The sequence below is a fragment of the Neoarius graeffei genome, chromosome 20 (assembly GCF_027579695.1).
Source record: "Neoarius graeffei isolate fNeoGra1 chromosome 20, fNeoGra1.pri, whole genome shotgun sequence".
Classification (NCBI taxonomy): Eukaryota; Metazoa; Chordata; class Actinopteri; order Siluriformes; family Ariidae; genus Neoarius; species Neoarius graeffei.
In genome coordinates this window covers 28,479,084-28,505,266 of record NC_083588.1, presented here as the reverse complement: position 1 = coordinate 28,505,266, position 26,183 = coordinate 28,479,084, and the positions used below count along the sequence as shown (strand labels likewise).

Here is a 26,183-nt window from a genome sequence, read left to right as displayed (position 1 = left end):
TATCGTTATCTCAGTCTGTCAGACTCAGGAGCTCAGATTGCAGTTACTGACTTTGTATTCTAGACATGTAACTCTTGCAGTCTTTGTTTATAGTTATCTCGGTATTAAGCTCTGTCTTAAGTGGCCACTTACTAGTGCATCTCAAAAAATTAGAATATTGTCAAAAAGTTCAATATTTTCCATCAGTTATTTAAGAAAGTGAAAGTTATATATTATAGACTCATTACACATTAACTAAAATGTTTCAAGCATATTTTAATTTTAATCAGTATGGCATACAGTATAAAAACATTAAAAAAACATCTCAAAATATTAGAATATTTAATTTCGAGTTTGAGTAAAACAGTGTATCTCTCGGTCTAGTTCAGTACACACAACCATGGGGAAGACTGCTGACTTGACTGTTGTCCAGAAGATGATCACTGATGCTCTCCACAAGGAGGGTAAGCCAAAAAAGGTCATTGCTGAAAAGGGTGGCTGGAAAAGGTGCATAAGCAACAGGGATGGCCACAGTCTTGAGAGGATTGTCAAGAAAAGTTGATTCAAAAACTTGGGAGAGCTTCACAAGGAGTGGACTGAGGCTGGTGTCAGTGTATCAAGACCCATCACGAACAGACATCTTCAAGAAAAGGGATACAACTTTTGCATTCCTAATATCAAGCTACTCCTGAGCCAATGTCAGAAGTGTTATCTGGGCTAAGGAGAGAAAGAAATGGACTGTTGCTCAGTGGTCCAAAGTCCTCTTTTCAGATGAAAGTACATTTTGCATTTAATTTGGAAGTCATGGTTCTAGAGTCTGGAGGAAGAGTGGAGAGGCACAGAATCCAAGGTGTTTGAAGCCCAGTGTGAAGTTTCCACAGTCTGTGATGATTTGGGGTGCCATGTCATCTGCTGGTGTTGGTCCACTGTATTTTATCAAGTCCAAAGTCAACACAGCCATCTACCAGGAGGTTTTAGAGCGCTTCATGCTTCCATCTGCTGACGAGCTTTTTGGAGATGCTGATTTCCTTTTCCAGCAGGACTTGGCACCTACCCACAGTGCCAAAACTACTACCAAATGGTTTGCTGACCATGATATTACTGTGTTTGATTGGCCAGCCAACTTGCCTGACCTGAACCCCATAGAGAATCTATGGGGTATTGTCAAGAGGAAGATGAGAAACGCCTGACCCAAAAATACAGATATGCTGAAGGTCACTATCAAAGCAACCTGAGCTTCAATAACACCTCAGCGGTGCCACAAACTGATCACCTCCATGCCACACCGCATTGATACGGTAGTTCATGGTAAAGGAGCCCCAACCAAGTATTGAGTGTATAAATGAATATACTTTTCAGAAGCTGGACATTTCTGTATTGTAAATCCTTTTTTTTGATTGATCTTAGGGAATATTCTAATAATTTGAGATACTGGATTTCTGATTTTCATGAGCTATAAGCCATAATCATCAAAATTAAAACAAAGGCTTTAAATATTTCACTTTTACATGTAATGAATATAGAATATATGAAAGTTTACCTTTTTGAATTAAATTATGAAAAAAAGGAACTTTTTCATGGTATTCTAATTTTTTGAGATGCACTAGTACATTACCTCAGTTTACCTGGGTATATTCACTGTTTTATATGAACACTGAATGTCCTGAGCAGGAGCTCAGATTGTAGTTGCTAAAATAATAATAATTTATTGATCAAAGGTGTTTTGTGGTTAGTGTACTACACTGTAGTGTGTCATGTGGTAATGCATTATATGACAATGCAACTTTCATAACTGACCATATCAATTGTAATTATGTTCTATGCATATACCTGCAACTTTGACAATATAATTTATAGTGACTAATAAAATGGCTTTGAAAGTTCCTACTTTTAAAACACGTTTTTGATATGGTAATTTTCTGTGAGATTTAATTTACAACATGTCTCTGACAACTCAAAATGCATCTCCGGGTATTTAAAGCCTTTAGCGGCCCCCAGACCCCTGGTCTTACTGGGTTGATGCCCCCCTCCCCCTTCTCATTTTCCTGGATCTGCCCCCTGGAACACTTCTGACGATAGCCTTTCCAGTATTTTGATTGGTGGAGCTGAGGAACAACTTTTTAGCAGAGCGCTAGACTCTTTGCTTAAACTAAAGGCATTCATTCAGCTTTGACAGATTGCTTCATCTGCTGGACGGTTGAACCGTAGCCTTTTCTTGTAGGCCTAAGTGACATTCATTGTCATCAGTTATTTAACCTTTAAATGTGTAAGCTACATTTTGCGACATTTGTATATGACATAACATTGCTTGTCACACTGTATTGAGATGTAGCGGTTGACCTAACAAACCATAGCCTACTGCAGCCAATGCTAGCAGGAGAAAGCTCCTTCAGCGCCAGTCAGTCAGCTGAAGTTGTTGCTAGATGTAGCGTTGCTGTAACAGAAATCCAGCTGAGGTAAAATTGTAACAGTTCAACGGCATAAGCTAACTTACACACACATTGGTGTGTTATCCCACAGAGTAGCTGGCTATGTAAAGCTGTAGGCTTATGGTAATGTTACCAAAGTGTCAGTAATTTGTGTAGCGGACTGTACGTTTTGATTAAGGCTGTTCATTTAGGCTAGGTTGTCAATTCAGCTATGGCTACAATTTAGGCTGTGGGAGATCAGGAATCCTTTGTATCCTCGATGTTATGTTACCATACCTTGAAATTGCTTGGATTGAAGTAAACTGTTTATTTAAATAATGTTGTGTGTTGGATATTTTTAAATACATTGTCCATTACTAGTGGCATATACTGAAAGTATTTACTTTCATGGGTCTTAAACATAAATTGTAGGCTCGCTAAAATAGAAGAGTCTATAAATCTAAACTATGTCCCCATACCAGAGATTTTCACATTGTCTTTAGGTCGCACCAATTCCATTAGTTGGTTCTCAGAATCGCCACTTGAAGAAAATGCAAAATGAAAAAAAAAAAAATCAAAATCGACTGCAGGTTGAGGTCACGTGATGTCGAAAACCAATCAAATCGCCCCTTTCACTTTAGATAAAGACTTGTGGAAGAAACGTGGAAGGGGAATCCTGCAAAGCCTGTTTGTGATTGTTAGGATATTCAGTGAACAGAAGCGTAAAGTCTTTGACAGGTGTGTCGAAATTCAAGAGGGGGAAAACTTTGCACAGTTGTACTCAAGATGCCGTGAGCTTGTTACCCTGCGATGTGCCAACTTTGACTACAACTCTGTGGAGGTGGGTTTGATTTATATATTTCATTGATTGATGTGAGGGGCAAACAAAAAAGTCATTCGAAGTATTTAGCCATCAGAAGTAGCCTACTCCTGGTCAAATTTTTTTTTCTGTGCATTGTAGATGTTCAATTGACTGTAATTCAATCGTTTATTTAGCCTATCTGTTTACTGGTTTGCCTGATAAAAGACGTGCAGCCAGAGCTAGCCCTTAATGCATATGGGTGGAAATAAGATAAGCTATTAAAAGAGCCATATGAAATGTGTAACAATAATGTCTTTTTGTTTCTCTATTATGAAAGCCCTCTATTTCCACCGCTAATTTTACCATCAGAGCATTTTTTTTAAATTTTATTTTTATTTCGCGTGCTCGCTTCATATTTTTCCTGAAAAAATCAGAGAACTAACTAATTAAATTGGTGTGGCCTTAATTAATGTTAACCTAAAGCAGTTGCAGAATAGGCCAACAGTTCACTTGGTGAGGAAAATCTCACTTTTAATGCAAAGCATGATCAAAATACATGAAAACCAGAAATGTCCCATACATGTCAACCTATACGGAATGTCCGTATTTTATACGGATTTGATTCAATAAACGTAGTATACGGGCGTATAAATAAAGTTATACGGCTTCTTTTTAAAAAAAACTTCAATATTTATTTAGAGCTATAATCAATTCCCACGATGATAAAAGAACGCATAACATTTACAAACATACTGTACATCACAGACAGCCAGTAAAGAGTCTTATGAAATCGCGCGTTATCTTGTGGTAGCGAGACTTCATTCCACTTTTGATCATGCGCACACCGCATTGCGAGAATCCCGCCAACCGTGAAGTCATAGACGCCGGCTTCTGCGTAGAATCATACGTCATCCTCACCCGAGAATAAAGATGCCTCATTCATGTGCTGCGTTTAACTGTACCAACAGGTTTACCGTCCAAACGAGATCACATGGGATTACCTTTCACAGGTGAGACTGGAAAAATACTTTTCATTGTATTTGGTCATTATAACGTAATTTTACGAACAGATTTTCCTGACTTTGTGGCTAATATGAAGTCTCGCGCATAATAGCCGCTCGGTGAAACCTGTCTCCAAGCAACGAAGTATTTCCTTCGTAACTACGCTGATAACACTTTGTGTTTTTGTCAAACATTGGAGCTTTGTATTCATTCTGAAGGTTTGTTATTAATATTGAATAAAAAGTAACTGGGATACATCATTGTTAATTATCATTCAAATTTTAGGTAAATTATTTTAATTTGCATCTTATACGGATTTTATAAGGGAAATACGGATTTTGGAGGTTGGTTATACAGGTTTGATTGACCAAAGGTTGACATGTATGATGTCCCCCTTTTTATTACAAAGATGAAAGCATTAGATGTTTTAATGATATTTTCACCACCCAACTGAAAATGTCCCCAGTTTTCTCAGAAATCTGGTCACCCCGATAAGAGCTATCGTGAGAGATGAAGAGAGATGCCCTTATGCTTTATTCGCATAATATCACGCAGTGGAAACACAGACCATTCATAATTGTTTTGAAATTTTTAAAACATCGCTTCTTTTTTGTGCAAAACTGCAATGCAAACCTGACTAGTGATGCGTTTAAAGCTGGGTTTTCTCCTTTCTTACAGAGCGTTCTTTTTTTTTTTCCCCTCAATAAAATAGCGTTTCCATTTGCTTGTGACCTAGATGTGAAAAATGTCTTTCCATTTCAATTTGTGAAATATTGCTTTTTCAGTTTGTCTGAAAAAACACCATGTGAATGCAAAAAAAAACAACTTGATTGCAATATTTGAGGTTTTTTTCCGATGTTCACGTTTCATTACTCGTTTTTTTTTTAGTTCGCAACTTCAAATTGCGCATTAAGCAGGTTAATGGAAAATTTGGCTTCTGTGTATATATGCACACGAGAGAGATGGATATACAAAAACCAGCCACTTTATTAGGAAGACCTAATAAAAAAGATTTGCTGTTAAAAGATAGGTCTTTTTTTGAAGACCTAAAAAAGATTTACTGTTTTATGCAGTTCTCTAATCAGCCAGTTCCTGGACAGCAGCATAAAATCATGCAGATACAAATCAAGAGCTTCAGTTAATGTTCACTTTAAACATCAGAATGGGGGGAAAAAAAATTGTGATCTCTGTGACTTTCATTGTGGCATGGGTGTTTGTGGCATGGGTGTTTGTGCCAGATGGACTGGTTTGAGTATTTCAGAAACTGCTGATCTCCTGGGGTTTTCACACACAACAGTCTCTAGAGTTTACACAGAATGGTGCGAAAAACATTGAGAGCGTGACAGTTCTGTGGGTGGAAACGTGTTCTTGATAAGAGGTCCGAGGAAAGTGGCCAGATTGGTTTGAGCTGCCAGGAAGGATATAGTAACTCAGAGCAACTCTTTACAATCGTGGTGAGCAGAAATCATCTCCGCATGCAATAGCAGAAGACCACTTTGGGTTCCACTCCTGCCAGCCAAGAACAGGAATCTTAGAATCAAGAACAAGTTCCTATTAAAGTAATGCTTTTATGGCTGAGGACTACAGTTGACTTGCTAACTTTAGGACTGCAGTTGTCATGAACAGTTTTGCACTCAAGTTTCCATCAATGAAGAGTTTATAACATCAACAAAACTGACTTATTAAAACTGTTATTATAGTCATGCTGTCTGTTGCCCAAATGAGGATGGGTTCCCTTTTGAGTCTGGTTCCTCTCGAGGTTTCTTCCTCATGTCGTCTGAGGGAGTTTTTCCTTGCCACCGTTGCCACAGGCCTGCTCATTGGGGATAGATTAGGGATAAAATTAGCTCATGTTTTAAGTCGTTCAAATTGTGTAAAGCTGCTTTGTGACAATGTTTATTGTTAAAAGCGCTATACAAATAAACTTGACTTGACTTGAAATAAACTTGTCTGTTAAATAGGGCTGGGTATCACCAGATACCTCACGATACGATACTATGGCGATATTTTGCCCACGATAACGATAATATCACGGTACAGCGATTCTGCGATAATCGATATATTGCAAGAAATTTCAACCACATCACGATATCTGTGTCACTGAAGAAAATCAGAATTTATTGACCACTGTAAAATTACATTTCACATACATAACTACACACTCTTGCCAGACATATATTTGTCTCTATTCCACTGCTGGCAAAACCAAGAGTTGCTTCACTACAACATACAGAAAATTCCCATTTCTGTGCTAGTATTATCAACTTTTCTGTAAGCATGGACACATCAGTGCTGCTTAACAAGCAGAATCAAATTGTTTTATGAAAACTTAAAACTTGCACTGCAGACTGCACATACATTTCAGTGCTAACACTAATATCAATTTGTTCTTTGTAAACTTGAGAACATATACCTGAGAACATTTAACTTGTGCTTATTTTGCAGGAACAACACACTGTCTGAAACACATTGAAAAGTGCAGTGGGCATCTTAGTCTCCCTGAGCACAATTATGAAACAAAGTGCAGTGTGGGTCAGTGTCCACACACTGAAACTGAACTGAAACCTCAGTGAATCATGTTTCTTCTGAACTTAGAGTAAATACTCAAAATAAAATGCAGTGTCTCACACACACTAAAACTGAAAATGCAAAATAAAGTGCAGCTTCTTGCCTTTGGCCTTAAATGACAAAATTAAGTTCACAGTTACAGTAAGTCACACATCACTGAAGTAGACGGGAGGACTTTGGCGCTGTCCAGTGTAGTTTGCTTTGGGTCGGGTTTCGGTGGCTCCGGCTGAGCTAATATGTCGGGGTGGTGTCGTGCTAAGTAAGTTCGCAAGTTTGTTGTGTTACCTGAATATCTAATTGGAGTGAAACAGGTTTTGCAGAGTGCATACTCTGTCTGGCTCACTGTTTGTTTGTTTGTTTGTTTGTTTTTTTCTCCTTTCCTTTGGAATCCAAAGTGCCTCCAAACATCTGCCTTAAAGTTCGGCAGCGTCTCTAGGGTTACGTTAACAGCCATGCATGCTTGTTTTTTTTTTTCCTCACTGCAACCGCCGGGGAAAAAAGAGAAGACGAAGAGTGCCTTGCAGTGAGGTAGCGGCACAGCGACACCTCGCGGAGCGGAGGTGCGGAAGTCGGACTGGATTTACAACCTGTCTGAAACATGATTTATTATTTGAAAAAATATCGATATTCAAATTTTGAGTATCGATATTGAATCGGAAGACAAAGTATCGCGATATATCGCCGTATCGATATTTTTGCACACCCCTACTGTTAAAGTGGCTGGTGAATGTAGATACTTTTGCATGAAGTATATACACACACGGCTCCATGGCCCTGTGAGTGGAAGTTTGTTCAGAATGCTTCCATTTTGGCAGCACGGTGGTGTAGTGGTTAGCACGATCACCTCACAGCAAGAAGGTTCTGGGTTCGAGCCCAGTGGCCGGCGAGGGCCTTTCTGTGTGGAGTTTGCATGTTCTCCTTGTGTCTGCGTGGGTTTCCTCCGGGTGCGCCGGTTTCCCTCACAGTCTAAAGATATGCAGTTGGGTTAACGTGGGGCGGCCTTGGGCTGAAGTGCCCTTGAGCAAGGTACCGTGCCCTTGAGCAAGGTACCTAACCCCTGACTGCTCCCTGGGTGCTGTAGTGTGGCTGCCCACTCCTCTGGGTGTGTGCATGTGTTCACTGCTTCAGATGGGTTAAATGCAGAGGATGAATTTCACTGTGCTTGAAGTGTGCATGTGACCAAAGGTTTCTTCTTCGATATAGATAGAAACTTTATTAATCCCAAGGGAATTGCAGACAATGTCTAGAGGAATGACGAATGTGACTCACTGACCTGAGTGTGCTATTTCCTCTATTTCTGCTACTCTCACACACGACTGTGTCTTGTCGCGGTTTTGTTTCCAACTTTCCTTATTTGGTCATGGTTTCCTTTTCTCATGAACATGCTGCTCTCTCTGGTTTTTGGTTTTGTTTCCAGCTTCTCTATTTGAGCTTACTGTTTTCCCCCGATTCTTGCAAAGTTCTTTTGACTTCATTGCAATTTAAAGCTGTTTTTTTTACTCTAAGCTCTTAGTTTGAGATGCTCAGTATATTTGCATTGGTTTTCTAATAAGCATTTACCTCCTGAGAGATGTATGGTCAAGAAGGTGACCTGCCACGAAATGGAATATGCTGGGGAATACAAATTAGGTCGCAAAACACTTTTCTAAGGTGTCAAGGATATTGTCTCGTCGTCTTCCGCTTATCCGGGACCGGGTTGCGGAGGCAGCAGTCTAAGCATGGAAGCCCAAACTTCCCTTTCCCCAGACACCTCGGTCAGCTCCTCGGGAAGAACACCGAGGCGTTCCCAGGCCAGCCGAGAGACATAGTCCCTCCAGCGTGTCCTGGGTCTTCCCCGGGGCCTCCTCCCAGGGGGACATGCCTGGAACACCTCCCCAGGGAGGCGTCCAGGAGGCATCCGAAAAAGATGCCCGAGCCACCTCAGCTGATTCCTCTCGATGTGGAGGAGCAGCGGCTCTACTCCGAGCTCCTCCCGAGTGACTGTGCTTCTCACCCTATCTCTAAGGGAGCGCCCAGCCACCCTGCGAAGGAAACTCATTTCGGCCGCTTGTATCCGCGATCTTGTTCTTTCGGTCATTACCCAAAGCTCATGACCATAGGTGAGAGTCGGAACGTAGATCGACCGGTAAATTGAGAACTTCGCCTTTTGGCTCAGCTCCTTCTTCACCACGACGGACCGGTAAAGCGACCGCATCACTGCGGAGGCTGCACCGATCCGCCTGTCGATCTCACGCTCCATCCTTCCCTCACTCGTGAACAAGATCCCGAGATACTTAAACTCCTCCACTTGAGGCAGGACTTCTCCACCAACCTGGAGAGGGCAAGCCACCCTTTTCCAGTCGAGAACCATGGCCTCGGACTTGGAGGTGCTGATTCTCATCCCAGCCGCTTCACACTCGACTGCAAACCGCCCCAGTGCATGCTGAAGGTCCTGGTTTGAAGAAGCCAATAGGACAACATCATCCGCAAAAAGCAGAGATGAAATCCTGTGGTTCCCAAACAGGATTCCTTCCGGCCCCTGGCTGCGCCTAGAAATTCTGTCCATAAAAATTATGAACAGAACCGGTGACAAAGGGCAGCCCTGCCGGAGTCCAACATGCACTGGGAACAGGTCTGACTTACTGCCAGCAATGCGAACCAGACTCCTGCTCCGTTCATACAGGGACTGGACAGCCCTTAGCAAAGAGCCCCGAACCCCATACTCCCGAAGCACCCCCCACAGAATACCACGGGGGACACGGTCGAATGCCTTCTCCAGATCCACAAAGCACATGTGGACTGATTGGGCAAACTCGCATGAACCCTCGAGCACCCTATGAAGGGTATAGAGCTGGTCCAGTGTTCCACGACCAGGACAAAAAACGCATTGTTCCTCCTGGATCTGAGGTTCGACTATTGGTCGAATTCTCCTCTCCAGTACCCTGGAGTAAACCTTCCCTGGGAGGCTGAGAAGTGTGATTCCCCTATAATTGGAGCACACTCTCCGGTCCCCTTTCTTAAAAAGAGGGACGACCACCCCAGTCTGCCACTCCAGAGGCACTGTCCCCGACCGCCACGCGATGTTGCAGAGGCGTGTCAACCAAGACAGCCCCACAACATCCAGAGACTTGAGATACTCGGCGGATCTCATCTACCCCCGGTGCCTTGCCACCGAGGAGCTTGCAAACCACCTCAGTGACTTCGGCTTGGGTAATGGCCGAGTCCACCTCTGAGTCATCAGCCTCAGTCTCCTCAGTGGAAGACATGACGGTGGGATTGAGGAGATTCTCAAAGTATTCCTTCCACCGCCCGACAATGTCCCCAGTCGAGGTCAACAGCTCCCCACCTGCACTGTAAACAGTGTTGGCAGAGTACTGCTTCCCCCTCCTGAGGCGCCGGACGGTTTGCCAGAATTTCTTCGAGGCCGACCGATAGTCCTTCTCCATGGCCTCCCCGAACTCCTCCCAGTTCCGAGTTTTTGCCTCCGCAACTGCCTGAGCTGCAGCACGCCTGGCCTGCCGATACCTGTCAGCTGCCTCAGGAGTCCCGGAGGTCAGCATGGCCCGATAGGACTCCTTCTTCAGCTTGATGGCATCCCTTACTTTTGGTGTCCACCACCGGGTTCGGGGATTGCCGCCACGACAGGCACCGGAGACCTTGCGGCCACAGCTCCGAACAGCTGCGTCCACAATGGAGGTAGAGAACATGGTCCACTCAGACTCAATGTCCCCCGCCTCCCTCGGAAGCTGGGAGAAGCTCTCCCGGAGGTGGGAGTTAAAGACCTCCCCAACAGAGTGCTCAGCCAGACATTCCCAGCAGACCCTCACCATACGTTTGGGCCTGCCAGGTCTGTCCAGCTTCCTCCTCCGCCAGCGGATCCAACTCACCACCAGGTGGTGATCAGTTGACCGCTCAGCCCCTCTCTTCACCCGAGTGTCCAAGACATGGGGCCGGAGATCAGATGAAACAACTACAAAGTCGATCATCGACCTCCGACCTAAGGTGTCCTGGTGCCACGTGCACTTATGGATACCCCTATGCTCGAACATGGTGTTCGTTATGGACAAACCATAACTAGCACAGAAGTCCAATAACAAAACACCACTCGGGTTCAGATCGGGGAGGCCGTTCCTCCCAATCACGCCCCTCCAGGTGTCACTGTCGTCGCCCACATGAGCATTGAAGTCCCCCAGTCGCACAATGGAGTCCCCAGTCTGAGCACCCCTCAGTACCTCTCCCAGGGACTCCAAGAAGGCCGGATACTCTATACTGCTATTTGGCCCGTAGGCACAAACAACAGCAAGAGCCCTCTCCCCAATCCGAAGGCGCAGAGAGGCGACCCTCTCGTTCACTGGGGTAAACTCCAACACATGGCGGCTGAGCTGGGGAGCTATAAGCAAGCCCACACCAGCCCGCCGCCGCTCACCACGGGCAACTCCAGAGAAGTGGAGAGTCCAGCCCCTCTCGAGGAGCTGGGTTCCAGGGCCCAAGCTGTGTGTGGAGGTGAGCCCGACTATTTCTAGCCGGTACCTCTCAACCTCCCGCACAAGCTCTTTCCCCCCCAGCGAAGTGACATTCCACGTCCCAACAGCCAGCCGCTGTGTCCGGGAATCAGGTCGTCGAGGCCCCTGCCTTCGACTGCCACACAATCCACACTGCACCAATCCCCTACTGCTACCTCTGTGGGTGGTGAACCCACAGGAGGTCGGGCCCACGTCACCTCTTCGGGCTGAGCCCGGCCAGGCCCCATGGGCAAAGGCCCAGCCACAAAGCGCTCACATACGAGCCCCAACCCCGGGCCTGGCTCCAGGGTGGGGCCCCGGCTGCGTCATGCTGGGCGACGTCAAGGTCCTTGATTTTTTTTTTTTTTTTCTCCATCGGGGTTTTGGTGAACTGCTCTTGGTTTGGCCTGTCACCTAGGACCTGTCTGCCTTGGGAAACCCTGACAGGGGCATAATGCCCCCGACAACATAGCTCCTAGGATCATTCAAGCACACAAACCCCTCCACCACAATAAGGTGGCAGTTCTAGGAGGGGCAAGGATATTGTATCTTTTTTTAAATTGTTACCTTTTTTTTTTTTGTATTACAACTGACTGGAAGCTTCCAATTTTATGTTAAAATTTTGTACTTAATCTTTAAAATAAATAAGTTTTGTAAATTGTTTTTGTATTCAGTGTTTAATTTTTAAAATATTTTTTCATCTAAAGTAAATGCAATTTTGTAGACATTTAAATAAATAATTGAATTTTTTTAATGCAAAATCACTCATCAGTTTGTGAGCAAACAGACTATCTACACTTTCTATTGTGTAGCCTAGAAATGCTTTTGAGAATCATGATATAGTTTTGTCATAAGATCAGCATGAGAAGCAGCAACTAAACCAAACTGCTGTGATTTAGAAAGATGTTTTGTGAAGTCCAGTTTGGGTAGAAAGAAGGGCAGAGATTGTCCACTGGATGGAGCTTCTGTGTTAGTGACAGCAGTGTCTCAGCGATGGAGAGGGAGGGAGGCATAGGACCAGAGAGAGAGAGAAGGATGTCCAGATGGACTACAGCACTATCCTTGCTAAGTTACAGCTCGGATCCAAGCCTCGGTCTCTGTCCCAGCCCCACCACACACACACATACATACATACATACATACATACATACATACACACATCCCACCATTTCTCATAATTTTGGATCAAGTGTGTTATTGAAGGATTTTTTTTTTTTTTTTTGCTGCTGCTGGACTGTTGTCTCTGGACTGTTTTTAAGGGACGTAGCTGTTCTACAGTTATACTTCTCATCATTGACCTAAATAATTTAACAGAACAGTGATTTAAGAAGTATACCAAGATTGGCTGAGGATCGATAGGACAAACCAAAATTCTTTCCAGGATTAGACAAACCAGGTTAGTTTTGTATCATTTTTCTTTCCAAAACTGCTTAACACGATACAAACTGCTACCAGTTTGTTAGCCATTGGAAATGTGCCTTCTGTTAAAGGTTCTCTATCATACTGTTTTTATGTAATTCTACTTGCAACATTTGTGTAGCTTTACGTACAAAAACAGTCATTCACTTTTACTAGACCAATTTCCTGACTTTATCTCCCAGAATGAACTGCGTCTTTAAGACTGTTGCGTGTGAATGATCTCTGTCCTGATTGGATGGTCACCTCACCTGTAACATGTCAATGAATAGAGGCATCTACTAGTTCATAACTTTTTTTTTTTTTTTAATTATGCAAATATTGATTCTGCCACTACCGATTAGCAATAGCATGAGCAAATAGAAAGTGTTCGCATTAGCCACTTCATAGTCTGTGCTCATACTGAAGATATTATAATCTGTGGTGTGCCTTATTCAAAAAGCAGTCCAGACTGAAACAAGCTGAACTTTTTATTTCTTTTTTAAAGGAACAGCACAGCATTTAACTGCTTGCTAGAACATCTTTAAATCCAGTAACTCCACATTGGGCAAGGGTAGCCTGCTAGTGGCTAATGCTGCATTCAGCTAAAGCTCGCAACTTGGCCTTTCTGACGTCTAACTATAGGAAAAGACAAAGAAAACTCCGAATTCCTACTCGGGTAGTATTCTGATAATAAACTCCAAGCTCAGCAAATGACATCATTTCAACATGGCTGCTCACATCCATGGATGCAAACGGTGCGCCTTTTGGCGGATGCCGCCTTTTTCACGGCTGTCTGGGGGACTTGTGTGAATCGTGCAGATCCGATGAGTTTTTTTTTTTTTTTGGGGGGGGGGGGGGGGGCGTTGGAGTGTTTGATTATAATTTCATCAAAGTAAATTCTGTATTAAAATGAATAAATAAGCAAATGCCGTTACAGTCCATGAAACATAGGAAGTATAAGTATGAGAAGAAAACAGTAAATCAGAAAGCTGCGCACGTAAAGCCAATTGGCTGCGCGCCATTATCTGCGGCTGGCTGCACTTCACTGCACGCGCAAGGATTTCCATCAGTCCAACGTAAGTTACGCAAGTTACGTAATTGGCTTTACGTGCGCAGCTTTCTGATTTACTGTTTTCTTCTCATACTTGTACTTCCTATGTTCCATGGACTGTAACGGCATTTGCTTATTTAGTAATTTTAATACAGAATTTACTTTGATGAAATTATAATCAGACACTCCAACGCGCCCCCCCCCCCCCCCCCCCCCAAAAAAAAAAAAAAAAAAACAACTCATCGGATCTGCACGATTCACACAAGTCCCCCAGACAGCCGTGAAAAAGGCGGCATCCGCCAAAAGGCGCGCCGTTTGCATCCACGGAAATAACATCTGGAACATATATGGAATAATGCGGTAAACAAAGTGTTCTAAAATATTAAACATATTGTTTATTCTTCAGTGTAGCCACCATTTGCCTTGAGGCTTTGCACACTTGGCATTATCTTAAACAGCTTCATGAGGTAGTCACCTGGAATGCTTTTCAATTAACAGGTGTGCTTCATCAAAAGTTTAGTGCAATTTCTTGCCGTCTTAATGCTTTTGAGATCAAATAGTAAATAATAAAAATACAGTAAATAGCTCTATTCCACAACTGTAGTAATCAATATTATGCCAAGAACTGCTCAGCTAAGTAAAGAGAAACGACATCCATCATTACTTTAAGAAATGAAGTCTCATAATTAATGCAAATAAAGAAAAAAAGTCGAATGAAAAAGGTGTCTCCAAACTTTTGACTGGTACTGTACACTAGTATTTGCTTAAATCTGTCAACATACAGACATGTTCATTGTTAAATCTATAACATAGATGACAGTACAGCTGTTTTGAGGAGGCAAATATCAATAAAATTTAAGATGGTCTGGACATGGAGGCATCTGTGTTTTTCCCACTGATGTTCGAATGCGAATTACGAGGTCCAACTCGTCACTTCAGAGTCAAGTTAGAGTTGACTGTAGCAAAACTTGCTGTTAAGTAAAAGGTATGGGTGTTTTTAGGTAAACTACTTTGATGACTTGCTTCAAAATGTCTGCAGAAACACAGTAGGTGTTTTGAGTCATATCTACCCCAAGAATCTTGTCAGAAAACATGGACTACAGCAACATAATGATTTGATATTAGCTCGGTGGCTAGCTGACCCTACTTAGTGTTAGTTAAAGCCTTAAAGTAAATATCTCAGCTAACTACTTATGTGTTTCATAGAACATTTTAAAACCTATTTGAAAAATAAGGCAGTGATCGCTGTTTTTAATGCATATTTTTGCATAGAAATATTTATAAAGAAACATTTAAAAAATAATTTCCACCTTTCTAGCTAATTTCCTAGCTGGGAACTTAATCTGTGAGCAAATATGGTACTGAAACATCAGTTGACAATATTCACATAACCAGGTCTGCACAGTGGTGTAAGTAGTTAGCACTGTTGCCTCACAGCAAGAAGGTTCTGGGTTCGAGCTCAGCAGCCAGTGGGGGCTTTTCTGTGTGGAGTTTGCATGTTCTCCCTGTGTCTGCATGGGTTTCCTCTGGGTGCTACGGTTTCCCCCACAGTTCAAAGACATGTGGTTAGGTTAATATGTGACGGCCTTGAGCAAGGCACCTAACTCCCAACTGCTGCCCGGGCGCAGTTAGCATGACCGCCCACTGCTCTGGGTATGTGTGTGCTCATTGCTCGTGTGTGCGCGCATGTGTATGTTCATTGCTTCAGATGGGTTAAATGCAGAGAGGAATTTCACAAGTATGTGATGAATAAAGTTCTTCTTCTGATTTCTCCTAGAATGTGCTGTGTGAGAAACTTTGTGCTTGGAGATAATTCCAGTGATGGAACATTAATGCTGACGACTTTGAATTAGGAAAAGGCTACAAGATTTGAGAAACACACACTTTAATTATTCAGAGATTTCTCCACAGATTTCACTCTTAAGCCCTGAAACATTACAGCATTTGAGTGTGAACTCAGGATTTAGTGGCTTAGGTGAGGCTTGTGTGTGGATGAAATTTATTTCGATTCCTTGTGGTCAAGCTTGGGTAATAAAATTCGGGTTTATAGCTGGGCCGTAAAATGAAACTAGCTGTGCCTGGATTCTGTGACCTGGAGTCATTATGGGACACGTTCTAGTTATTTACATAGAGGCCCAGATTTCTGGGGTTGTTTAGAGTTGGGTATGTATTCACTTATCAGTCATTTAAGGAAGCGTGTGGATGAAAGTGGCGTTAGTGAGTGTGGTGTCATTGAACATTCAGTTTGTACGATCAGTGGCTGTAGGTTTCTATATGATTCTTTAATAGGTTCATAGCCCAGTTGCAAGATCTAAATTATTGAACTTTAAACAGATGCCTAAATGGCTTGACTAAATTTTGAGTGGAACATTTGTGTAATCTGGATTTATCCTCAAAGCAGTGTTTTAAGAGAGACCTTTATCTTGTATAGGATAGATTGTCTGGGGGAGTTGAATGAGGACACAAAGAAGACAAGACAATCTCATCTTCAGTCTTTCCCAGAATAGACTAAGTTCAATAATGCTAGTGAAGGTTGTGTGGGTGCATCTTATCTGTGATCTGCCCACTGCTTGTGTGTTCCTCTGCCAGTTTGGCCCACACCTCTCCTGTTGAACACTGAGCTCTCTTCTCCACTGCAGGCCAGGTTGAGTCCCTAATGCCCTTGTTTTCTGCTGAACCATCACCATTTGTGTGTTTATGGCTCAGGCCAGTCCAAGTGCAAGAGATCGTAGGTGATGGTCAAGTCCTACGCTGCATGGCTGGCACAGGTGTGTCTCTTCAGACCACTTTAAAGTTGAGGGCATCTTCTGAAGAGTAAAGGGCTAACTGACCTGAAAAAAAAAGATTAAGAAAAATATGATTAGCATTATGGCATGGCTTGATGGTGTTATAAATGTGTGTCCTGGTAACATATTGAATTAAAAAAAAGAGGCACCAATGGATTTAATAGTACTGCAGGTGTAAGCAGGCATTGTCATTTTTAAGGACCGTGCTAGAGCAGACTCAGGCTATTTATTTAACTTAAGGTACTTTAAACAGATTAAGGTGCTGCAAGACCTTTTTGTATCAGTTGCCACTGTTCAATTGCACACAGGCTTGCTGTGATTGGCAGTTAATTGGCAGTGAGAGAATAATACAATTGCTGTAAAACTCAACAGTACAGAATTTTCTAAACTATGGTATCTGAGTTGCTCAGTCTGTGTGTCTCAGTGCAAAACTGAAAATACAAAGCTAACTTTGCCAACAAGCTATGGAAGTTCTCACTGTAGCACATCAACCACTGCGTCAAAACTCCAAGAATCTGGAGATATCTTTTTAAATTCTTGCAAGAATCTGGATCATATCTGGAGATTTATTTTGACAATGCCTTGATTGGAGAGTACCCAGCATGGATTTCATTATATATGGGTCATAGTTTGAAATATCCAGGCAAAACCATCTCTGGATTCTGGGGTACTTTGCGCAATGAGGTTTCTAGCCTGCAGTTCCTCCACAGCCCTGACCTGAGGCTCAAGTCGGATTGATGGATGAGGCTGGAGCACGTGGCAGTTGATCAAAGAAATCATAAATGGGTTTTATGAGTCATAAAATGGAGCATGATGAAAGTTGAGCAAGGAGTAGATCTTGATGAGAGCTTGTACCCTTGAAGAGGAAAAAAAAATATTAAGATTAGGATTGCAGATCAACCAGTCTGCTCAATTATTGACTTAAAATAGGAACTATATTTGATTTAGATCCTTAAAATAAAATGCATGCAGGACAAACTGATGTGTGACGGAATATTTTGGATAAATTAATAAATATACTGTATTGTACAATGTGATGACAAATAATGCAATCAAATGAGCATAAATAATGAATTATTGCACAAAGATGTGCATTTATGTCAACAACACTATACATGTGACCTGAAATACATCTTGAAATTATCAGTCACTTCCGTCCTAAAAACGCGAGGAGGGTGGGATCAAAAGCATTGTGTTTTTATTGGCATTTGACTGGGGTTAATGAATCCAGTGAAGGTTTGCAAGACTTGGCACCAAACATGCTTAATATTATAGATGAAGTGGATGCTTTTGAAGATATTACAGCATTCAGAAAAATAATTAACAGCTTTCAGGGGGGAAAAAAAGCATTTTTTGACCTAATAATAGGCGTGTTCAATACAGCTGAAGCTTTTTTGATAGTAAACTGCCACAGTCAAATTATAACATTTAAACCTAGTAGGGTTTAAAGGAAACTGCATATTCTTAAAGCCCAGAGTGTCTATTTTCATATGAGACATTAATTACTACAAAGAAAAAAAAAGTAAAGTGATCTGACTAAGTATAAAATGATTTGCAATCATTTAATAATGATCTGAAATAATATTCCTCCATACTGATATGACGACATCTCTGGGTAAGTAATCTGCACTCTACTATACAGAATACAGCCTTAAAGGAACAGTCCACCGTACTTCCATAATGAAATATGCTCTTATCTGAATTGAGACGAGCTGCTCCGTACCTCTCCGAGCTTTGCGCGACCTCCCAGTCAGTCAGACGCAGTCAGACGCGCGGTCACTCCTGTTAGCAATGTAGCTAGGCTCAGCATGGCCAATGGTATTTTTTGGGGCTGTAGTTAGATGCGACCAAACTCTTCCGCGTTTTTCCTGTTTACATAGGTTTATATGACCAGTGACATGAAACAAGTTCAGTTACACAAATTGAAACGTAGCGATTTTCTATGCTATGGAAAGTCCGCACTATAATGACAGGCGTACTAACACCTTCTGCGCGCTTCGGCAGCGCATGCCGAAGCGCGCAGAAGGTGTTAGTACGCCTGTAATGATAGTGCGGACTTTCCATAGCATAGAAAATCGCTACGTTTCAATTTGTGTAACTGAACTTGTTTCATGTCACTGGTCATATAAACCTATGTAAACAGGAAAAATGCGGAAGAGTTTGGTCGCATCTAACTACAGCCCCAAAAAATACCATTGGCCATACTGAGCCTAGCTACATTGCTAACAGGAGTGACAGCGCGTCTGACTGCGTCTGACTGACTGGGAGGTCGCGCAAAGCTCGGAGAGGTACGGAGCAGCTCGTCTCAATTCAGATAAGAGCATATTTCATTCTGGAAGTACGGTGGACTGTTCCTTTAATATGTACATTGTTCAGACTGTCCAATAACAACTGGATCCCCAGGGGAAGGAAAGCTTCAGAGGAGATACCAAGTCACTTAAAGCCTAATGATCATTCCAGAGAAGAAACGGAGCTGTTAACTCTGGCCTGAGAGATGGATAGTGATGATCACACAGATTATGAACATTTTTGGTTGTTAAACTGTTTTTCATATGATTACTCAAGTTCATTTTTTAAAAATTAATTTTATTTATTTTGGACTGCTTCTTAAACACTGTTTGAGGATACAGTAATACAATCTGGAATCTGTGCAGTTTGTATTTGTAAATAAATAAATAAAAGGCTTCTCCTCGGTTGTGTGAAACTGGTGTGGTTATAAGAAATGTGCTACTGGGCAGAAAACGATGATCTGTATATCAGCAAGTCAGGTTTGTGGCACAGAACATATTAAATAGCTCCTTTTGTTCTCTGGTTTGTTTACATGATTTTAAATTCAGAGCTCTTCATATGAGCCACCTGAAGTTAGTAAAGCATTACTTTTTAGGTTTATATGTAAATCTCAAGTCATGTCATTGTTACCATCCAGAACTTCATGTTTTATATCACAATTTTGGATAGATCGCTCACCCCTAGACAGCAGCCTTACAGGAAGGATGTGCTTACTTGCTACAAAACCTACAGACATTTTGCACTTTGTGGTGTACATTTTTTTTTTGGAAAACCCCATGCTTTGAGACTTTGGTGTTTTTAGATGAGAATATGTGAGCAGTCCCACAGTATGACACTCATCTGCAGGAACAAATTCAGGTTTCAGCTCTGTTTCAGCTTCTTTCTTCTGTGGAATGGTAAACAGAATGGTAATTTTTGTATGAGATCACCCATACATGCAAGGTTTTAAGGTGTTGAAAATGCACTGACTGGTTAATAAAAATGCTTACAGGTTCATCGCTGTACCCACAGATGATATCAATGCTTTGTTTGTTGTAAGAGATGTACTGTTTGATATCTGTCAAGGCACACTGAAAGAGAAGACTGGAAGATAAAACGTGTTCTAATTTCAGGAGATTTCCATCAAAACATGACAGATGTTCATTTACTAGAACTAATGCACAATATAATTTCAGAACTGAGAATGTAACTGGATTCAACATTTCTGAAAACTTTTTCCTGTCAATCAGTGCAGCATACACAGGAATGGGCAAATTATAAATTCCTCAGCTGGCCATTGGACAAGTGTTAACTCCAGTGCACTGCTCAGCTCCATGTTTTGGTTGCCTGGAAACCCAATTGATTTAGTCTAAAAAATGGTAGCTAATAACACAATGTACTAGAAGGGTATGTGCATACCGTAAATCCTCTAATATAGGCCGGGGCCTTTATTTTACTCAAGTGCATCTTGGTCCAGGCCATTATTGGAAGGAGGCCAGAATTAGAGGCAGGCCTCTATTTCTATTTGAGCAAAACAGACTACCAGTGGAATGAATAAAAACGAGATTTTGTGTCTATTTGAACCTATAAAATAGGTTGATGCTTGGTTGCCTGGTTACCACCAGACCTACCGGTAATCACAATCAGGGGCGCCTGCAGGGTTGAACTGTAAGGTACGCACTAGCGGTGTAATCCCCCCCCAAAAAAAAACGCTTGCGTGCTGCAGTTTCTATGAAGAGTCGATCTATAGGCTTATACACAAAACAACGATAGAACTTTAACTTGAAATTGAACAATAGCCTTCCATGAACACAGGCTGATATTTGAACAACATATGTGAACTACACACGACAATAAACAAACTCTTTATAGCCTCGATTAGAATCTAGTGAACTTGCTCAGCACTACCGCACGCACGACTCTGACACACACTGTAGCGCAACGTGGGGTACATAGACTCGCTGAAAAACTCCTCGGGTATTTTTCTGAGTTTACCGAAAATCAGAGTAGAAGGAGCCACCCACCCTCTGTCTGGTTTGAAGCGGTTCTGTAGGACATCGAGCTTTACAGAGTCCGGTGCACATTTTAAGGCATCTGGTTGAAGTTTCCCTATGTCTGATAAATCTGATGTCAGTGATAGCGGGCTGACTCGTGGCTCATTAGTAAAGCTATCTGATGGCTCATTTGTCAGCAAGGTGGAGCAACCATCTACTTCTGATCGTAAGGGACATGGGGAGATGTAGGTGTTCTTATATGAAATTCACTGGATGTGTGGCTAGTTTCAAACTCAGAGGTAGATGAAGGCAATTCCCTCAAAGGAACTGAGCTAGCATCCAGCTGCAGCGTACTGCTGCTCGGTTGCGGAGGAGTGGAAGCTGCCGGTGCCGTGTTACTAGCTGATACTGGAGAGGACTGGCAAGCAGATGACACCCCTGGATCACTGCTTTTGGACTTTTTCGTAAAAGTCTGAAACAAGCTCGTTTGTTTCAGGGTTCGTTTACTCATTTTTGACTCGCTTCTCAATAAATTCTCGCACAAGCTCTGACTACTGACTATTGTCTGTCTCCGTTTCTCAAAACTGGAGAGAATCTCAGTGGTGCAAGAAAAGTATATCTGCATTGACCAATGAGCTTTCTTGGTCACGCACACCCCGCCCACTCCTGAAGCACACAAATGCGCCGGCACACACACGTGTGTCTCTCTCTCGCTCTCTCTCAAATTATGTTGCATTGCCAAAGCATTCAGGTAACAATTATAATTTAAAAAAAATATCTCTCTCCCCAAGGTACGCCTAGTGCGTACGGCCATACGCCTGGCGGCGCCACTGATCACAATTGTCTTTCAGATCGGAACGATTGTGTAAGGCCACTATGATCTCAGAAACATCGTTGGTTATAGCCCCGGCCTGTATTAGAGTCCGGCCATTATTTACCTCCTCCGACAGCGAGACCGGCCAATATTAGAGTCCCGGCCAGTAATGGAATACAGGCCAGTATTAGAGGATTTACTGTACCTCCACCAAGCCACAAAATGTCAATCAAATCACTTGAACCTAGGATAATACTAAAGCTATACATCAAATTTCATTACAATACGTTCACTACTTTCTGACTCCTCCCAAAAAAATCCTGGCTCTACATAGATGTCCAGATTTGCATCAAAATCTAATCAATTGTTCCTTGGCCCATGACCCACCTTTCCTCAATTTCATCAAAATCCATTCACTACTTTTGAGTTACGTTGGGAACAGGCAAACAAACAAATGGAGGCGAAAACAATCTCCCCCCCCCCCCCCCCCCCCAAACAAAGTTGGCGGAGGTAAAAATAACATATGGAGAGCTAGTGAGCAAGATATGTGCATTTAATAAAGACGACTGGAAGCAACCTGAATTCCCAGGTGACTGTGTAGCCATAGTCCTTATCCTCTCTAGATAAAGTTTTTGCTGTACAACCCCAATTCAAAAAAGTTGGTACAGTATATGAGGGTAAGTCAAAAAGTTCTAAGACAAATTGAAAAAAATCTTTATTTATGAAAATAAAACTAAGTCCTCCAAGTCTAAACATAAGGTGTTTCCATCTGAGAATTCTGTCTTTGCAGAATTCTGGGGGATGTGTTTCACACCTTTTGAAATTATAACATCTGTCTTAACTTTTTGACTTACGGTACCCTCGTATTAAACATAAATAAAAACAGCATGCAGTGATTTTGCAGATCTTTTTCAACATGCTAAATCACACCTTTTCTTTTGGAAAAATCATTTTTAAAAATGGCTTAAATAATTGATTTTTTTTCTGGTTAAGCCCAGGCAACTACAAATAACAAACTAATAGCCCAGACAAGAATTATTTTTGTTCTAGACTACAGATTCATCCACTCCTAGACAAATATGGACTCAAATCCTTAAAACAAAATTGAGTGGATAAAATTAACTTTCAAGAAAGTTGTTGGACACCAGTTAGTAATTATACTTAATTTGGGCCACAAATGATCCTCATACTCTGAAGTCCTTTTTTGATCTAATGTGCAACTGTAGTGCCTGACCTTAAATAAATAAATAGGTGCCATTTCTTCGAGGTCCATGAATATCTCTAGACGTTTGTCAGAGCATCCTGAGTGACCCAGCCACAGATCATCTCTCTTCATCCGAGCCCCAGCCTGTGCTCCATTCCTGACACACTAGTGTCTAAAAAAAAAAAAAAAAAATGCTGCAGGTGGACACGTGATGGTTTGAGAAGGTGCACACGCCCCAGGATGACCTCTCTTTCCATGGAGAGGCAAAAATACTTCCTGTTTTCCAAAGGCAAATTCCTCTGCAGCTGTAAACTGTATTGCCCAATAATGGAACATCATCAAGATGTTCCATGAGGCTGTGTGTTTGGTCTTGGGATAAAGCAGAGGCTTAATTTGGGAACCCTAGAAGTACATGTATTATACGTCAGTGACAAAGTGAGAGAGAATCCTAACAAGTAAGCCAGATCCTTTCGGTTCTAAAGGCTACACATTTTGTAGTGTGAGCGCTATAGGATTACAGTAGTCTGAGGGGGAAAAGGAACATTTTGAGTACTGCGAAAGTGTAGGAGTTGGAAAGGCAGCTCTGGAACGGTCCATTTGATAGTCTGGCAGGGGGAGCAGGTGAAAGTCACGATCAGCTGATCAGAGAGCATAATAACTCCATCTGTTTCACTGTGCAGAGAACATTGTGCCATTGTTCTGGATATCCATGTTGCAAATGAGTACAGTTGTTGCTTGATGATGCCTGTGCTTGCTTACAGTTTTCTTGTATTATTGTTTTTTTTTTGCTAGCATTTCCCCTCATATTAGTTGAATGTAGTTAGTCATTTGGAGATGTTTTAGGATTGCAGTGTTTCAGTTGAATTAATTGATGTTGGATTTGCAGCCTTGTTTCCTTGTTTTATGAGAACAGCAACCTTTTGCTATACTCCATCCCTTTTTGCAAAGAATCCAAGAGCCACAAATATAAATCCCCCTTCAAGTGACAAAATGGATGTCTGAGGGTATGAGTCAGGCTCAAATATTTCTGACATTATGTGCATTTTCAAACCACACAGTGAGAAAAGGAGTGTGTGAGAATTCTTGAAAGGATGACTCAGGCTAAACAGGAAAAGAGGTTTCCTGACTATTTTACATGAACTTGGAAAATTAAGCAATTCATACCAGACAAAAATATGGATGGATATAACCAGGGGCGATTCTAGCATCTGATCTTTGGGGGTGCTTAGCCCCCAGAGCTGACAGAGGCACCTGGCTTGAACGACAGTGTTTCCACGTTTATTCCGCATTTAGACTAGACTTAACTAGACAAGAAGACTAGACTAGACAAGACTAGACTTATGCAATGTTTTAACAGAAGCTGACCCAATAAGCTATGATATCTACACATTTACAACCACAAAGTATCTTGATATGGATGATGAATGTCGTTTTTGTCATTCTGTTCATAGACCAGGGAACATCAGTATTGCATTATGCATATTATTGTGTTGTGTTTAACAATTGTAACTCCAGTCCGTACCTTCACATCTCGCTGTGCCAGTAATACTCAGGTGCTACTTCGAGTTCCTCATCGGCGTGGAATCCAGTTAAAAAAAAAAACACCATGTTGTAGCAAGCACTCGCGCGGACAGGCAACCCAGTCAGAGGGGACGCAAGGAGGAGAGGTATTTTACTGGTCATAGAACTATCACGTAACAGGTGAATTCAAGAACACACACGCCCGCGCACACATTCATTGCGCAGTGCGCAAGGGCACTTATTTCTGAAAATTACGTCCAAAAGCAGTGTTTTTGAGGGTGCTGAGCTAGGGGGTGCTGAGCTCGTTTTTGGGGGTGCTTGAGCACCCCCAAAAATAGGCTAAACACGCCCCTGGATATAACCTCTTTTTGTCTTTTAAATACTCCTCATGAATGCATTATGGCTCCCAAAAACCTGCATTCTTCTCACTTTTCCAGTACATCATACAAGCATTTCCAGCTTCACAGGAACTGTGGGAACAAGGCAACTTATTACTTGATGAATTATGAATAGTAGAGAGGTTTTGTGTGAGGGGCTGGGTGAGAGAACCTCCCTGTAGGAGACGGAGAGTAAGGGATAAAATACCGAGTGCATTAAGGAGATTGTCCAAAGCCAGCCTCAGTGTGTCCCTCCACCCCCACAACTCTCAGCATTTCTTAACCAGTTATTTCCTCCAAGCCCATGACCCGAGAGCTCGGACGCACCTTTGACCCCTTTGGTAACTATGAAGAGAGGAAGTGGGGTCATGGTGGACAATTAACCTGCGAGGTCCACTGAAAGGGCAAACTCATCATGACCTGAAAAAGATATACATTCATCCTGTGCATCATTACACAAGTGTGTGTGATGATTTAAGCAATATGTTAGTTGTCTTTGTGCTTTTAATATCTTTAGCTGTTTTAATATAATTTTCTATTTCATTTGCTCTGTTGTTGGTATATGTAGCCTTTGGAAATTGTGTCAAAGCAGCTCCTGCATAAATCATAACGACTTACTATCCACTACACTAAAGCTTGGGCATACACTCTGCGATTTTTTTCAATCGCGGTATTCAGCTGTTGCTCACACTGTACGAGTGAATCACAGGGGTAAACAGCACGCAGCTTACGATTCCTGTTCTCACACTATACGATCCGATGCTCAGATGCGATGCTCGGATCCAATGCTCAGGATTTCAAACAGGTTTGATTTTCATCCGATCGATCAGGAGGAGGTCGTGAGGTGTTAATCGCTTGTCGTTACCCCATGTATACTACACGATCCGAGACGCACGATTGAGCCAAAACTCGGCCCGATCTCCAAAATAGTCGCACGAGTGAAAATCATGTCAAAATCGGGCCAAAAATCGCACAGTTTATGCCCAGCATAAAACGTTTACATAAGCCCAGTGGAAATCAGGTCGCTCTGATAAATGTGATGTAGCATACACGTGCAGGAAAATGAACGTCACTAATGACTACCTTACAGTGATGTAGGCTTCCAGATTAGAAGGTAAAAAATAAGCCTTGAAATGCAATTTTGAAAAATGATTACCCCGGGATTGATGCATCATAAATTCATTAATGTAATTTTAAGTTCAAAGTATATCTAATTCTGTGCTTTTAATACAGACGACAGGAAATAGGTGAGCAATTGAAGCCCTGGAAGGGGTGACCTCTCAACAACCCCTAAAAAAAAAATTGGCAGAAAAAATTGGCAGGTGTTTTTCTCTTTGCATGTAAAGATGTTACGTATTTCTTTTTCTCTGTCTTGGTAGTATCTTTATTTTCACTTGAAGTGTTTTAAGTATGAAGAGACTGTATTGTACTAGCACTTCTGGAAACCTTGTCCCAATTAATTAATATGCAGTTCATCTTAGTTGGTGTATAGGTCAGCAGTTGGTGGAATTCAGGGGTGAAAAGAGTGGC

The 26,183-nt window shown here is 42.1% G+C and overlaps 1 protein-coding gene across 4 annotated transcripts in view; it reads left to right on the top strand.

Moving 5' to 3' along the window:
• cyth1a (cytohesin 1a) overlaps positions 1-26,183 on the top strand; it is a 200,101-nt gene that overhangs the window by 88,667 nt on the left and 85,251 nt on the right. The gene's annotated exons all lie outside the window — the stretch shown is intronic.